Source organism: Simochromis diagramma, unplaced genomic scaffold, assembly GCF_900408965.1.
Source record: "Simochromis diagramma unplaced genomic scaffold, fSimDia1.1 OVJJ01000293.1, whole genome shotgun sequence".
Lineage (NCBI taxonomy): Eukaryota > Metazoa > Chordata > Actinopteri > Cichliformes > Cichlidae > Simochromis > Simochromis diagramma.
In genome coordinates, this window is record NW_024386801.1 from 22,702,522 (window position 1) to 22,713,582 (window position 11,061).

General features: G+C 40.8%; 1 long non-coding RNA gene across 1 annotated transcript; it reads right to left on the minus strand.

The window, feature by feature from the left end:
* Positions 1–7,706: 7,706 nt before the first annotated feature.
* LOC120730298 lies at positions 7,707–9,483 on the minus strand. The gene is made up of 2 exons (XR_005695082.1): positions 8,932–9,483; positions 7,707–8,122 (listed from the first exon to the last, which is right to left on the minus strand). It is a non-coding gene; the product is annotated as an uncharacterized LOC120730298 (long non-coding RNA).
* Between the last annotated feature and the right edge of the window lie 1,578 nt (positions 9,484–11,061).

Genomic DNA, 11,061 nt, shown 5'->3' on the forward strand with positions numbered 1-11,061 from the left:
AAGCAGAGAACAGATATAAAAACAGAGGCAGAGGAAAACAAACTTTGGCAGAAATACAGGGAGAACAGAGGGACCATGACAGAAACATTGTTAAAACAAAAATCACACAAATTTCCTTACTTTTTATGCAAACTTATTTCATAAGGCTTGAAAAAAGCATTTGAGACTTTGTACTCTTTATTTTACTTTTATCGAATCTGATGGCCCTTGGAAGAAGGTTAGTAGCACTTGCACATGGCTTCATTTTCAGACCAAACAAATTTATGTCAATCTTATATAAAGTCTCGTTGATTAGCTTCTATTCCAACATGGATTCATTTTAGACTTATTCTCATATGAACTCAAGCATTGCGGAAGTATGGAATATTAACCTGATTGTGTAAACTAACAGAAAATGTGGGCTCCACCAAACATAGTAAATGTGGAACTATTTCATTATGATTCAGTGGTTCATGTTGGCCAAAAGTTGTTTTTTTTCCCTTTAAAAATCTTTACTTTCATATCATCATTTCCAATTAACAGTGAATTCTGTATTTATAGCATTTGTGTCCTCTGCCTAATGGCATAACATTCTTGTTTAATTGTGTTCCTAGCAGAATGATCCTGATGAGGCTCTTTTCATGTAAACCAAATTCTTCTCTAATCATCAGTTTGCCTTTGATTTGTTCTCTGGCACAAAATGTGCATGTTTAAGGCTTTTGTAAATGAAGCTGGCAGCCCCTGTTGCTGCTTCAGTAACTAGACAGCACCATTCATTCAGAAACAAAGGGGTGATGGGTACACAGGCTTCAGTATTGAACAAGCTGCTCACTGACCTTCTCCCAATTGCTCCCAGGGCTGTTTTCTGGGATAAGAAAGATATCCCCGGAGGGCTGGAACTGCTGCCTCTGACTGGTGGAGGGGAGCCAGGCTTCCAAAGTAACCAAACTACTTATCCGGGATTTTGCAAAGCACAAGAAGTTTGGTGGTCTTAAGCAAAACAGCCATAAAGCTAACTATCATAAAAAACTATGAAAAAACATGAAGTTCCTTAATGCAAGACAGGGCTTGCTGCCAAATTGCCAGGTCCATGTTTCTGTTTTTTTTTGTCTTGGTTATAGAGCAAACACAATGCAGTTAAAATCTCCCTAATCTAGTTGAGATAGCAATGTTCAAATGTATCTAATGACTGGCTCTGCTCTTTACTTCATTTACACAGGTGATTTTATGTGTAACCATCACCCTGACTTCATGCATACAAGCAACTGAATTTGCTCTAACAGACCTGAATAAATATCAATGGTATTGAAAGTAGCTGTACATAATGTTATATCTGGAGATGGCCATGAGTATTTTTTTCTCTAGTGGTTAAAATTTTATTTGTGAAGAAATTCATGAAGTTGTTACTAGTTAATGTTAAAGGAATGCTTGGCTCAACAGAGCTCTGACTTTTTAAAGGTGTGCATTTGAGAATTATACCAGGGAGTAACTAAACAAACAAACCAACACAATGATCAGAAATGTGCAGGAGCGGCAGGTGAAGAGGCCATGCTGCTAGCAAGTTGTTATGAGCTAAGCTAAGCTAGCAAACTCCTAAAGACAAAAAACTATAAGTCTGCTGACTGATGTGAAACTTATTGGCACAGTCTGCTGCTGGCTTCCACATCCAGAGAACAAAGAGACAAAGAAGAGAAACTTCAAGATGTGAAAATTTTGAATTTCCAGGGATGCTATAAAAGACATGATTCAGGATTACGCCTCAAACTGATGTTTGTGGAACCCAGAGAGTTCATGAATTGCAGATGTTTTTCATTTGTCAAGGGAAATAGGAAAACACAATACAAAAGGCCCTTTTAAATTAAAGTCCAGTTAAAAGTTCCTTTAGTCAAAGTTAATGTGATAACTGGGAAACATCAACAGTGATTGTGAATATGAACATAACAAGCACCTCTGTTAGACAGTGGAAAACATAGTAGTGCTAAATGCTAAAAACGAACCACCCAATGCTAGCATGCATCTAAGGCAGTGGTTCCCAAACTTTTTTTGCTGGGCCCCCCTTTGTTTTACAAGAAAAATGTTGCCCCCCCCCCCCCCGCACACACACGCACGCACACATCCTCCAACCACACACACCCATATTTTGCTCCATTGCGGTTTATTTCACACCTCAAACATTTAGTAAACAATTAAGCAAATACAAGTCACCTGCAATAAATGACAGGTAGTAATAAAATAAACTACTAACTCTTTTACGCTAACGTCCGCACCTATATTGTGAGGTATTTTTGAAAACGCAGCTGTTTCGTCCACACGTAAACGGCGTTTCGAATCACCGAAAACTGAGATTTTTTAAAACTCCTTTTTTGCGTTTACGTGTGGACGAGGAATACAGAGTTCTTCACGCAACGTCAAAGGTATGCGCCTTTTTTTACGTCACGCTGTGCGCCACGTTATTGTTTATATGAGATGAATTGCAGAATGGCAGATAGAGACAAAATACTGTTAATCTGACTATCTGCAGGTTTTACACGCTTACATATACACAAGCAGTTACTGTCCCTCCATTTACAAAGGCAGAGGCGTCACGGTGAAATTATTTTACGTGTAGTTGTTTTTTTCCCTGTGTAATAATATTCAACATTGCTATCAATACATTTTTCAAAAAATGCCTCTCTGTGCAAAATGGGTTTAAAAACATAAACAACTGTGGGATCCTGTTTGTCTGTGATTTGAACCGGAGGAACAAATCGTGGCAGGATCAGCCTGATATTATTTGTATCCAGCTGTAACTTTACTGTATAAAGTATAGTATACTATGTATATCTCCAAAATGTCAGGAGTAGTAAATCATTCCAACAAGTGTTTGTGAACTAAAAATCAAGAATGTGGGATACTGTTTGTCCGTGATTTGAACAGCCCAGCGCTGCTCCCGATGAAGGGAAAACCAATTCTGCAGGGGAGACCTAACTTGGCACTTGTGCAGGTGAAGCCAAAGGGCAGATGTGCTTCACCATATTTTCTAGTCTTTGGCTTAGAATGAAGTTGGTTTGGAAACATATTCAGCGATGCTTCATCTCCTGCTTTGTGTTTCTGTAGGCGCCCGTGCTAGCAGTGTCCAAGCGTTTTGTTTTTTTCTCCCCCCCTTTTCATCCCGCGCCCCCCCTGCCATGGCTCTGTGGCCCCACACTTTGGGAAGGTCTGATCTAAGGATTACAGTATGTTAATTCTAAATTGCTCTTAGGTGTGAATGTATGTATCAATGCCTTTCGCTCTTTCTCTGTTGGCCCTGCAACTGCCTGACAACTTGCCCAGGGTGTACCCTACCTCATTCCCTATGGCATGGCTCTTGCCCCACCACGACCCTGAATTGGATAAGTAGAAGAGAATGAATGAATGGATGGATCGATGAATGTTTAGCTGTATTTGTTTTGTACATTAACACTAGTAGCCCAGGTTCCACCATGCTCTTATCATAAGAACCTGTTGGTCGCACTAATCATGCTAAAAGGAATATTTTCTGGACACTGAAATATGTATGCAGACGGTGTTTTGTTCAACAATCTGCATTCTTGTTTTAGGCTGTGTTAAATCTAGTTGTTTTATTATTTCCTCAGGACCACTTGCTGCTTTGAATGACAATACACAAAGAGAGACCACGTTATGCTTTCCGGGGCTTTCTCTTTCCTTTGGAGTATTAAAGCTTTTGCTTCATATGTAAAACATTTGCAAAGTTGCAAAGGCCAAAGAGACTTTCTCCCACTGCCTGATATGCCTTATTGGCAGGCTTTCTTTTGGTATGTTTTTTCCCATGGAACACATTTGCATAATTCCTTCCTAGCAGCATGTTTGGTACATGCTTCAACAAAGCTGGTTATAGCAGACGCCTGGGAAGAGTTTAGCTAGAGGTGTCACAATAGTGAGATTGTGTGCACTAATCAAGGCAGAATGGGCTTCTGGGATTGCGAAAGAAAGAAAAAAAAAAAAAAGGAGACTTTCAGACCGAGAGTGAAAAAAATACCACATAAGACCACAAACGTAGTAAAGATGACATTTTGACATCCAAGTCTATGGAGAATGACTCATTTTGGGAGCCTGCAGGTTGTTGCTTGCTTTAACAAATCAAAAGAGCATTCATCTTGACAGCTAGACTGATCTGTGAAATCAAATAATATCACACAGTCTGTACCACACAAACTGCATAAAAACTGCATCAGTTTTTATCACAGCCTCCTATAGGACCTCATACCTTGTGAAAGACAGGTAACTTTTTGGGTTTCAGTCAGGAACAGACAAAATTTTATGACTTGATAATTGCCTAATCTGACTTAGTGACCACTGCAACACAATTTGTAATCTTTTAGCAGAACTTTGTCTCCAGTTTTTAACAAAAACATTTCATTTAGCTACAGTTTCAGTGTTATATATTAGGTTCACATTTTTACGTGCAAGATACTGCTAAATAGCTTACGATCATCAGGAATAACTGATACCTCTGGTTGTAGCATCCAAATCTAAGGTGGGAACATTAATGTGTGCTTAACCTATCTGAAAGAGAACAGGGTGAAAGAAGATAATTACGAGGAGAAAAGTGGGGGAAATGATCATGGGGCCTTTCTGCCCAATTATCACAATGAAAGAGCCCATTAATTGTGCGTCAGTATCCATAATATATCTGCTCTGACAGAAAACAGAAGCTGTGATCCTTTGGTAAATTGCAATCTGGCTGCGGAACCTGGATTTCTAATTGTGTTCCCCCAAAAGTGCTGGGTGAAAGGGTGGGGTAGGATCAGCATGGGAAGCGAGTGCGTTTCCTCAGTGAAGCATCAGTATGGTCAGCAGAACATTCAGTCACAGCCAGTGACCTAGAAATGCTCTGCAATCCCCAACAAAGCAGAAGAATCAGGACAATAAAGCTCTTATTACCCCCGGACGACAGTTTCCATCTGACAGAACAGATTATACAGGCAGCTGAGCTGAGCCAAGCTGGGCCAGGCTGGGACCAGACTGCCAAAGCACAAAGGGTGACGGCTCTACCAGGAAGAGACTGTGGATCAGTTCTTTTTTGACAGTTTATACATGTACAGTGAGGCCTCACGGTGGAAATAGTATCACCAAAGAGTGACGAAATTATGTTCACCTGTCTTGTTCAACTTTCCCCTCTACACCTAACCCTATGCTGAGGTTTAGTTAACAGTGTTGGATGTATTTGTTTACTTTTTAAAATGACTAAAATAGTTGCAGAATTTGTCTGACTGTGTAAATCACTGCACAAAGCTGCAAAGTAGTTATGTATCCAATCCTTTGATTATGTCTGTGCATGTAATTGTAATCAGAATCAGAATCAGAATACTTTATTGATCCCTGGGGGAAATTATTTTTTGTTACAGTGCTCCATTATAAACCAACATTAAGACAAGACAGACAATATGCTAACTAAGAATAGTACAATATATACATATATATACATACATACATAAGTCACTCATAAATAAATAGCTGGAAAAGAAACATGTGTAGTTGTAGCAGTAACCAGTGTGTTAAGTGGATGCGTTGTACAGGGAGATGGCCACAGGCAGGAAAGATTTCCTGTGTTGTTCGGTGGTGCTTTTCGGTAATCTCAGTCTCTCACTGAACGTGCTCCTGTGACTGACCAGCATGTCATGGAGTGGGTGGGAGGTGTTATCCAACATTGTCTTTATCTTGAACAGCATCCGCCTCCCCGACACCACCTTGAGGGAGTCCAGCTCCATCCCCACAACATTACTGGCCTTATGGATCAGTTTATCGAGTCTGTTGGCATCTGCGACCCTCAGCCTGCTCCCCCAGCATGCAACAGCATAGAGGATCGCACTGGCCACAACAGACTCATAGAAAATCCTGAGCATTTTCTGGCAGATGTTGAAGGACCTCAGTCGCCTCAAAAAATAGAGACGACTCTGGCCCTTCCTGTAAAGTGCTGTGGTGTTTTTAGCCCAGTCCAGTTTATTGTCGATGTGTACTCCAAGGTATTTATAGTCCTCCACAATGTCAACACTGACCCCCTGGATTGAAACAGGGGTCAAGTGTTTCCTGGTCTTCCTGAAGTCCACGATCAGTTCCTTGGTCTTTGCCACGTTGAGCTGCAGATGATTCTGCTCACACCACGTGACAAAGGAGTCGACCACAGCCCGGTACTCTGTCTCATCATCCCTGCTGATGCATCCAACCACCGCAGAGTCATCAGAAAACTTCTGAAGATGGCAGGTCTCTGTGCAGTGGCTGAAGTCTGTGGTGTAGAGGGTGAAGAGGAAGGGGGAGAGGACAGTCCCCTGTGGTGCCCCTGTGTTGCTGATCACCTTGTCAGACACACACTGTGGGAGACGTACATATTGTGGTCTTCCTGTCAGGTAATCAACAATCCAGGACACCAGAGAAGCATCCACCTGCATCACTGCTAACTTATCACCCAGGAGGGTCAGCCTGATGGTATTGAAAGCACTAGAAAAGTCAAAAAACATGACCCTCACAGTGCTCGCCGGCTGGTCCAGATGGGTGTAGACACGATAAGGTAAGGTAAGGTCACTTAGCTAGATTTCAGAGGACAGCTGTTACACTGTGATTCACTATTATGTTTTTGATCATTAATGTCTGTCAGCTGTTAAGGAGCTCTAGTTCAAATGTTAAAGACGCACCTGTAAGATAAGTACACCAGTGCTGAGATACCAGGGAAGAGAAGAACAGGACCCCTGATTTAGTAGTTTTTTTTTTTTTTTTTTTTTTTTTTTTACAGTCTTTAAATCCAAATCTAGTAAAACTATAAGATGTATTTTTATATATAAAGCTAACCAGCAGTGTATAATCTAGCTGCAACATTAAGGTGATATGCAAATCACCGATAATTATGATGACTGATGACAGTGTTGTTTTATGTAATTTCATCTGAATCTAAGTAATAAAAAAGTAGTGCCTATTGTTTTTCTACAGCAGTTTACTTCTGACCACATTCTAATTAACTGTGTAAGAATCAAAGAAAAAAACAAAACAAAACAAAGAAGGAAAAAGCTCAGAATTTCAAATGGTTGCTAAACTTTCAAATCACAGCAGAAACCAGGAAGAGAACCCAGACATAAAATATTCATGCAGCCCACAACAGGCAGGCAGATACTGAATTCTTCTGAATGCTGACCACTCCTGAATATAGATGAGAGGACGTGAACAGAAGCCAAACATGTGTTCTAACATAAAATGTCACTGTGCCCTGGAATTCAGTTATTCACACAACTAAACAATGAGTGAATGTCTCAGTACTGCACTCTGCACATACCACAATACAGCACATTTTTACAGCGGACAATGCATCTTGTTGTCACTTTAACGTTTTGAATCATTGTATTGAGGCAGGTTAGTCTCCACTTATTTCCAGTCTTTATGGTAAGCTAATCTAACCAGCTGTAGCCCTGTGTTTAACATGTGGATGTGAGTGTGGTAATAGTCTTCCACTCTGCATCCCAGTTAAACTTTTCCTGTAAGATATGAGCACTTTTAACTCAAATCTCCCACTATTATAAGCAGAGATGGGCAGTAACGCGTTACTTGTAACGCGTTTGTAGCACTTACGTGGAGTTACATAAAGTACCAATGGATAATTACCAAAGTAATAAGCAATTTGGGCTAGTATCAGAAGACCGAGAACGACTCTTAGAGCTCTGGTACACGAATGGCAGAGAAACCAGACAAACACAGTTGTGTGGCTTTAAAAGTACTTTAGTGATGTTAAGCCTTGTAAAAGAAATTTGTAAACAACACAGTATCACAACAGGTTTTAACAGAATGTCAAGTATAAAAATTTCCCCCAAAGTAGCAAAAAAATAGAATTAAATAAAAATTGTGCACAAGTAAAGGAATTAGTCTTTTTTTAAGTCCAAATGGTACCGGTGGGGCCCATAGAATTCATCTGACAAGGAGTGTGTGTGTGATTGTCTGTCCTACCGTACTACTTGTACAGTAGAGGACTGTAGTCCATCAATGTGCAAATGAGTGTGCGTGTATATGTATATCGCCTCCTAGGATCTTGGGTTGGCTCGCCATCCAGTGAACACTGGAACACTCTGGGTTCTGGAATCGCTGACCTGGTCTTTGGATTCGTCCCATATAAAAACCTGACCTATAAACAATGGCCAAATATATGTCACGTACCCTTTAAGGATGACTCTCACAAATTAACCTAAGGTAGTGTCACAGTGCAGTAACAACTATTCAGATCAGCTATCATCAATTCAATCATCATCAGTTCAGTCATGTTGTACAACATTAAAATGTCAAGTTTCAAAGGTCAAAGTATCAATATCCAAAATTTCACAGTATCAAGGTTCAATACTTATTTGTAACCTGCAGTAACATTAAAGATTATCTACAAGGTTGCAAACATTCAGGAATTATAGTCACCATATAATTCACTTTCATTGTAAACATTAATTACATCCATCAAAATAACTCACTGTACATATATATCTAATCACAAATAAATAAGTATATTACCCCTTTTAAGAAATGGAATAATATGCAAATGCTTATCAGAAATTGAACAAAGTGCAAATAATCAATTTCAATAACACGTAAACACAAGGACTCAGTCCACAAATAGGAGTATTAAAATAGACGTGCTTAATCCCGCTTGTACCATAGGCCTACTAGTACAAGTGGAAATACACTAAAAATTACCTCCAAGTGTTCAATACTGAGTATTGTAAAACAACTGATTGACATCAAAATTTAAACAGGAAGCAGGATAAAGTCTGCTTACAATTATCTCTCATAAAGTTATTTTTAGCTGCTTTAACCATTTACAGCTTTTCACATGTTAATGACTTAGTTAATGATCTAACTAGCATAACAACAGTGCGTTTCAGAGACATCGAACAACTGTACCCACACTCCGCACATCACGTGTCTGATTAGCCACATTTAGCTTACCGCCGTCGAGTGGATGCTCAGCATTTACGTGGAGCCACAGCTCAGTAAACCCTCCGGTTTCGCTCTGCCCTTGACAACAACAAGTGCAAATACATAATTTGTGAAAAATATCAGTTTAGATGGTATTTTTTTAACTCGTTAGAGGTTAATTTCTCCAGCTTACCGATAACAAAAGTTTTAGTCCGTCTGCTCTGTTCGGCTGTAGAAGCAAGAGACTGAAAACTTGGGAGCTGGTACTAAGGAGGGACAAGAGCTGCCTAGAGCTTCACCGATTGGCTGACATGTGAGGAGTGGAGTAAAACAATAGGCTCTCATCAGAGCTCATCAACCCTCTGAGAAAACTTAACCCTTGTTTGACCAGAGTATATCATATATAACCTGCGTCCCTTCTATGTTTAAATAAATATTTTGATCTCATTTCACTTTCATTAACCGGGACAGTAAGGACAGAACAATGAACATTAAATGTTTTAATTTTTCTTCTCTTTTTGTTTGAGATGATTTTAGGAACTGGGTTACACCCTCCCCTCTTGAATTCATGCAAGTCCCTTTGCATGCCTACTGTGAACTGCATCATCTAAGAACAATAATTCAGCTTTAGCATTTAAAGAGTCAATGAAAGCTGTGGTTAAACCCTGAAATAATGATTTGACCACAGTGACAAGGGGATTTCCCAATTCAGCATAGTCTAGCCTTCTTGGTGGCTGGCGACTTCTTTCTGATCTTCGAACAGGAATTTCTTTGCTTGTTTGTTCATCTCTCTCTTTGTTTACTGTTTCCCTGTCAAATATCAAGTCCTCTCCTTCCTCATCACTCCCTAACATGTCTGAAAGAAGTAGGATTTGTTCATCCCTCATGTCAGGGCGATCCGTAGAAGGTAAGTCTCTTTCCTTTGCAGGTTCGTCACTTCCGGGTAAGTCTCTTTCCTTTTCAGGTTCGTCATTTCCGGGTAAGTCTCTTTCCTTTTCAGGTTCGTCATTTCCGGCTAAGTCTTCCCCATACGAGGCTTCTCCATAACTCGCAATCTGATTGTCATAAGGTTGGTTATGGTCAGCATGACTGGCTGGAACAACATCGGAGATGGTGTCTGCACAAGCTGGGGTATTACCAGCCAACTTGTCTTGATCTGCCGTCACATCATCTTGACCAAGACTTGATTTATGGGTCAGCAGAAGATCTCGCTTGACAATGTACGCCGAGTCATTTGGCACTGATCTATCTGCAAACCAGTGGACTGAAACAATATCATCCTCGTCCGAGGGGTGATCTGCTCTTTCATTGTCTTTCTGAGTGGTCCGTCGCGTTCTGGGCCTTTTCTTGGGTTCTGGTTGTTCAGGTTTCACTTCCTTGGCTGCAGAGAGGAACCCACAAGGGAGTAAGAGGTCTCTGTGTAGGGTGCGTATGGGGCCATCCCCGCCCTCTGGTTTAACAGTGTAAACGGGGAGGTCTCCAGCTCGTTTCACCACCACATAGACGGTCTGCTCCCATTTATCGGCGAGTTTGTGTTTTCCTCGAATGCGTATGTTCCTGACCAGCACTCGGTCCCCGATTTCCAAGGTAGATGTGGCCACATGTTTGTCAAATCTGGTTTTGTTCCTTTCGGCTACCTTTGCAGCACTCCGTGTAGCTATTCTATAGCTCTCCTCAAGATGGGATTTGAGGTCTTTAACATATTGGGAGTGTGACTTGTTTTGTCGTTCTCTCACAGGTAAACCGAAAGCCAAATCGACAGGCAACCGTGGCTGACGCCCAAACATCAGCTCATATGGTGTGAATCCAGTTACCTCGTTCTTGGTACAGTTGTACGCATGAACTAAAGGCTTTACAAAATCCTTCCAATGTAACTTGTCTTTGTTCTCCAGAGTTCCAAGCATACTTAAGAGTGTTCGGTTAAAACGCTCCACTGGGTTGCCCCTGGGGTGGTACGGCGTAGTCCGAATCTTCTGTATGCCTGCTACTTCACACAGCCCCTTGATCAACTGAGATTCAAAATCAGGCCCTTGATCGCTGTGTAATTTTTCAGGAATGCCATAGTGTACTATGAAATGGTCCCACAGACACTTTGCGACAGTCCGAGCTTTTTGGTTCGATGTTGGGATAGCGACTGCATATTTAGTAAAATGATCTGTG